This window comes from Setaria viridis, chromosome 8 (genome assembly GCF_005286985.2).
Source record: "Setaria viridis chromosome 8, Setaria_viridis_v4.0, whole genome shotgun sequence".
Lineage (NCBI taxonomy): Eukaryota > Viridiplantae > Streptophyta > Magnoliopsida > Poales > Poaceae > Setaria > Setaria viridis.
The window spans coordinates 6,254,947-6,261,551 of NC_048270.2; the positions used below are offsets into that span (position 1 = coordinate 6,254,947).

General features: G+C 51.6%; 1 pseudogene; it reads left to right on the forward strand.

Moving 5' to 3' along the window:
* The first annotated feature begins 2,879 nt into the window (after positions 1-2,879).
* On the forward strand, positions 2,880-5,350 carry LOC117834239 (mitochondrial succinate-fumarate transporter 1-like; annotated as a pseudogene).
* Positions 5,351-6,605: the final 1,255 nt, after the last annotated feature.

Consider the following 6,605-nt stretch of genomic DNA (forward strand, 5'->3'; position numbering starts at 1 on the left):
GGTTGGGGTTGGGTCCAAGCCCTGGAAAGATGAAGTTATCATCGAACCCTAGGGGGGATATCCTCATCTTGCAGAAGCCCCCCTAGCAAAGTTTGTTGAATGATTTCACATTGGACTGTGGTAGAAACACCCTCAAAGTCATTTCCCTCCAACAGAATGATATAATGAGGCACATCCTCTAGATCTGTAACCCTTGCCTTGACTATTACCCTTGCCATTACATTGTCCTTCTGCTAGCAAATCAGTCTTCCAAAAGATTTGATGGTGTCCCTGATGTCCTTCATATTTCGGGTGTCAATTGGGTAGCCGATTAGCATGAGCTAGCATTCCTTGTTGAACAAGACACGCCAAACGTTGGGCCCTCTATTGTGGTTGACAAAAGAGAAGCTAAGACCATGGTGTTGGTGTGGGCTGTGCTGGACAAAAGCGTCTTTGTCAATCACTCTGTTGAGTCGCACAAAAGCTTGGGCCCTATGGAAGGGGCATCTCTGGATTTCTTGGATTCAGAGTTCATATTCATCCTCAATCAAACCTACGATAGCCACCTGAACTTCAGCAAATGGAATCTCACCGGGAGGGAAGTTGGAGATGGTAAAGATCGCAAGGTCTTCATTTGCTGGCGCAGTTCTTGGATTCACCACCTGAGTGAACATGGGCCTCCCTTGGACAAGCACTCTTGCGAACCCCGGGAACATCAAAGGTGGTTGATCAACATTTAGGAAGGCCATTCTCCCTAGTTGGGATGCTTCCTCGCTAAGTTTGCCAATGGCGGAATTGGGGTTTTCTTGGGCTGAGTGAGTGGCAGAGTGGAGTGAGGGGAAGACGAAGAAGCCGAGGAGGGGGTGTCTCTTCGTATACTCAGAACTGCCAGACCCAAGGCTTGAAGGGAAGGGAAACCCGGTGGGCTTTGGGGAGCCGGCCCAACAGGCGTCTGTTTAGGAGCCCTGAACCAATTCAGCCCAGCATCCCTTGGCCAGCATCAGTTGCGAGATTTGATGAGAAATTACTGGTGGGCATCGTAGTAAATGCCTCAGTAAACTTGCGTAGACTCAACCGAGAAGGGCAAGCTTTGAAGGGTGACCATCTGTTTACAGTGCCGGCACCTAGGACGACTTGGGCATGCGTGGGGTGGGTGGTTGGCAGTTGAGTGATGCCCACAGTAGATGCAAAGGTCAGTTTGAACAGTACCGAGCCTCACAAAAGGGGATCCAAAAGATCTTGGGTCAGGATCGGTGTGCCAACCAGTTGTAGCCCATTGGCGAGATTCAAACCGAGAATTAAATGGTCGAGGGGCTTGCAATCTTTGGAACACCGATTTCTTGGGTAGGGGGAGCCTTGAGGAACCAGAAGTGTTGATCCTGCTAAGCTTTTGATGATGCAGAAGAGAGTTGGTCCGATTAGAGGAACGGAGTCCTTTGTTTATCGGACCCTAGAGGTATGCTATTAGCACCCGTCAGAGGGACAGGATTGGATTTAACTACTTCAGCAAAGGAGCTTTGCTTCTGAAGGAGCCAATGTTCTCCCGAAATTGGGAAGCCCTATTACCCAGAGGAGTTTGATTAGCCCCAGAAAGGATATGAAGAGAGTTGCCATATACCTGTTGAGAATCTTTGGTCTTCTTAGAACGCACCACTTGCCAGGTGAAAGAAGGTCCAGAATCTCTCTTGGCAAAAATCAGAGCCTTTGAGAACCCAATCTCATTAAACAAGAAGAAAGAGAGCTTGAATAGGTCACAAACCACCAGACCTTGATTAACAACAAGAAATCCCACTTCCCTGGATTGGACTGAGAATTTGAAAACCTGGTCTTCTAGTTGCTTAGTAAAGAAGGAAGGGCTTTTACCCCCCAGAACAGAGTGCAAGCAAGTGTTGACCGACTCATCGGTAAGTCTGAATCTATTGCTGCTGAAAGATACCAGCAGGTGAAATCCCTGTCCTGCTGGCTTCCCTTCAAGGTTTACCTGAGTGTCCAGTTAGGCCAGCACTTTCTGACTGAAAGATGAGCCCAGACGGTAGTTGAACTTAGAGAAATCCATGTGGGGAAGATGCACCTGACCCAAGGAGGAAGAAGACGACCGGCAAAATAGCAAAAGGGTGGAGGGATTCCTTCCAAAAGGTGAGGGGCAAGTGGAAAGGTTCACCTGAGATGGGGATCACAGTGGAGGAGGGAGAACTAAGGACCTTTCTCCAAGACAGCCTTTTCTCCACCACCAGAGAACATCTTCGAGGATCTTGACTTGACAAGGGAAGACCCGAGAGGGCCAAATCAATGAGGGGCGTGTGGGTGGCCAGCGGGACAAGAGTGGCCGTTGTCGGGAGGCAGTGGACTCCGAGACTGGAGTGGTCACCGGCAACACGGAGTTGCCTCGTTTCACTTGTGAATTCGACTTCCTAAGGTGCTTGGCGTTTGTATGCAAAGATGGTGGTATGTAAGGTTGTTGCGTGGTGGTTCTTCCTCGATGCTTCCTCGGCTTTCGTCCCTTGGAGCTCGGCCCATTGTGCCTTCTCTGTCCTTATCTTTTTGTATCCGGTGTGGTGGGTTTGTGCTGCGTTTTGTAATTCCTTGCGGCTCCCTTTCTTTTTTCTATCCAATTATGTATTCTGATCAATGAGGATGTATGCCTGATCTTGTAATCCCACTTTGAAGAACTGAAAATTGTTCGGTGGGCTTTATTAACCCCGTTGATTCTTAAAAAAATATATTTGAACCGAGGTTTGGTTTTGTTAAATTTTACTCTTACAAATGCAACAAAAACGGCGTTCAAAGAACAGGCTGTGAACAGTGGTGGAAAAACACAAACTACCTTCACCACCAACCGGACGGCCGTCGCAGATGACGGGTGAGGCCATGGGCGCATAGCGTCGCGGCGACACAAGAGCGGACGAGCAGTACTGCCGCTTGCAAGTGGGACCGACTGCCTTTGGCAGCTCCGGGCCACGTCCCCACGTTCAGGTGTTCAACGCGGCCTCCAGGGGCACGCGGCCAGTAAGCCATGTCAGCAACAGGGTCCCACCCGACCCGAGCCCGCGGAAGAAACGCGCGCGCGTACGCCCGCGCTCTCTCGCGCTCGGCGCACCTAACGCCATCGCCATCACGCGGCTCCGAGGTCCTATATAAGCAGCGCGCCATGGCGTTCCATGCACTGGCATGCGACATCGCCGCATTGGCATACTCGGAGAACAGGAAGAAACACACACACCTGATCCAGGCTCGCTTCTCCACCGCGCCTTGTCTCACAGAGCACCACCGCTCCGATCGACCCTGATCAATGGCCGCCGCCGTGACCTCCTTGCCCAAGCCATCATCCCCGCCGCAGCCGCAGGCGGCGTCGTCGCCCGCCGAGGAACCCAGCTGGCGTCGTGGGCCGGTCCCGCCGCACGTGAAGGCGGCCGCAGGGTCCCTGGGCGGCGTGGTGGAGGTGTGCTGCCTGCAGCCGACGGACGTCGTGAAGACGCGTCTGCAGCTGGACCGCGCCGGCGCGGCGTACCGCGGCAAGGCGCACTGCGGCGCCACGGTGGCGCCGCCGCGCTCTGGAAGGGGCTCACTCCCTTCACCGCGCACCTGACGCTCCGCCAGGGCACATAGCCAGGGCTCCGCCAGCAACGCGTCGCTGCAGTCCCGGCTCCGGGACCCCGCTACGGGCGCGCTCTCCGCGGCGGCGCTCCTCGAGGTCGTCAAGATCCGGCTCCAGCAGCAGCGCGAAGGCGGCAGCGGCCACGGCCAGTCGCCGCCGAGATACAGGGGCGCCGTCCACTGCGCGGCCACCGTCGTGTGCGAGGAAGGCCTCCACGGGCTGTGGGCCGGAGCGGCGCCGACCGTCCTCCGCAACGGCACCAACCAGGTCGCCATGTTCGCGTGCAAGAGCAAGCTCGACGCCGCGCTCTGGGGCAAGCGCGACGGGGACGGGAAGGAGCTCCACTTCACCCGGTCCATGGCCTCGGGGTTTCTCGCCACGGCCGTCGGCCCGGTCCTCACGTGGCCCTTCAACGTCGTCAAGAGCCGGCTCATGGCGCAGGGCGGCGGCGGCGGCGTGAGGTACAGGGGCATGGCGCACGCGCTGCGGACGATCTACACCGAGGAAGGGATCCGGGCCCTGTGGAAGGGGCTGCTGCCCAGGCTCGTGAGGATCCCAACCGGCGGCGCGCTGGCGTGGGCGGTGACGGATCAGTGTCGCATCTCCGGCCGGCGGCGCATCTCCGATCCGCTCGTGTCGCCGTGGAAATGGTCAGTATGAAAGTGTCGTCGGAAGTGCGTAGCAACTGTTCGTTCCAGTGGCGTGGTATTTGTTTGATTGTTTGGTATCGTTATGATGCATGAGTTTAGTGTTCATTTGTAGGACAATGAACTCGTGTTTTACTACTGTTTCATGGTTTTTGGATTGAACTATTGATAATGATATTATTGGTACTTGGTAGTATATTTGTGCCATGAGAATTCCGGCTGCCGGTGCTGCGGTCTTCCAAGCGGCGAAGCCCAATAAGGGCCCGTGGTGCCTAGGAACCCCTTCCAGCCGAACTACCCAAGAAAGACAAGCAAATTTCGGCCCTATAGGGCACCCCCATGGTCCAAAATTCGGCCCTATAGGGCACCCCCACCAGCCCAAATGCCTAAGAAAGCTCACTTCCTGATGAAGCTGTGCACCCCCCACACATTTGGTCTAGCTTCGCCATCCAAGTCCCGAAGTTCGCACTCCCACCGGCCCTGCGTCCCATCCGCCCTCCTTGTGAATGGCTCCATCCGCCCTCCCCCGCCGTGCCCTGGCCACTTCGCCGCCGTGCGCTGATGGGCGCCAACCGCCAAGTCCTGCCAGCATCGGAATTTTTTTTTTGCTGGAGGTCCCGACGTACTTCCCTCGGGTTAATCTAGAATTGAGCGTGCAGTGGTCTGAATTTTGATGACCCGTGTCATGCAAGATCAGGCCCTATTATTGCTCTTCAAAGAAAATATCAATGTTTTGCAGAGTTAAAAATGAAGCCTGCTTTCTCCAAGATCCTTGCCACGCATGTCTTCTGGTGGTGTCCTGGCGATGTGACTTGCAGCGGTGGAGGTGCCGATTTGCCATGCAGCAATCTGACGCCATGAACACTACTACCAGAGAGACCATCATTGGTATCCATTCATTCGTGCCGGCGATAAATGAGCCGGCATTTGTACGGGTGTATAATAATCCACCATACGTGCCGGCTCTAAATAAAACTGGCACGACACACCGGCTCGAAATTGAGCCGGCACGAATAACATATCATTCGCACCGGCTCTAATTTGAGCCGGTATGAATAACACATCATTCGCACCGGCTCTATTTTAGAGCCGTAGTTGTTAGGATTATTCGCACCGGTTCATCGTACAAACTCGAAAATTCAAAAATTTATAACTTTTACATATGAATTTTGATGAAGATAAAATTTATATAAAAATTGTATGTTTGTTAAAATCTAAAACTTTATAGTTTAAAGTATTTTCATTTGAAGTCATTTAGATGTTCAAAGTTGTAATGTTAGCATGTCTTTTTTGTCCTTGTAATTACAAGTTCATGTTTTACTTGGAAAGTCATAACTTTTTGATATGGAATCATCTGAAGACAAATTTTACATCAAAGTTGTAGGTTCCAACCTGAACTTCAACTTTGTAGTTGCAGGTTTTTCATTTAAAGTAATTTACCATTCAACTCTATTTCCTGTCCTTCTTTCCCGCTCTTGTAATTTGAATTTCAGGTTGCCTTAAAAAATTCGTAACTTTTGCATACAGCCTCGGATGGAGATAAACTTTATATAAAAATTATACACTTTGACAAGATCTACAACTTTGTAGTTGATAGATTTTTTATTTAAATTCATTTAGATGCCCAAATAATTGATTTAAGAAGTAGGCAACAAGGGTCAAATGGAATAGAACTCTCTTCTGTGTGCACGACTGATGTCTAGGTGGGATGGTATGGAAGGGTCGCGCGAGGTAGGGGTTCATGAGTTTGAAGGATGGATACCACACGTGCTCATATTTCGCATGAAAAACACATGACTTGTGACCCTTTATGCATAGGAAAAATATTTTTGCTATTTTGCAAATTCTTATTTTTACTATCCATGCCGGTGTGATATCCCACCGGTTAGAATAACCTGTTATTCGTGCTGGCTTCGATACCGGCATGAATAACCATTCTTATTCATATCGGTTTCGTGGTACCGGTTCGATCACCGGCACAAATGAGGTTTTCACGCCAGCACAAATGAGGATCTCTCTAGTCGTGGAAGGTTCCGATCTGGAGGTACCATGATGACGAAGGGCGGCGTCGGAGGAATGAGGTGGGTTCGATTCCAGGGAAAGGTGTCCCACTGGGATGACACAGCATATTTTAAAAGCTTTGGGAACAAAAAATGGACTCATTTCGTGGTGCCGGTCCGATCACCGGCACGAATGAGGTTTTCACGCCAGCACGAATGAGGATCTCTCTAGTAGTGGAAGGTTTTGATCTGGAGGTACCATGATGACGAAGGGCGGCGTCCAAGGAATGAGGTGGGTTCGGTTCCAGGGAAAGGGGTCCCACTGGGATAACACGGCATATTTTAAAAGCTTTGGGAACAAAAAATGGACCACTGTTGGAGGAA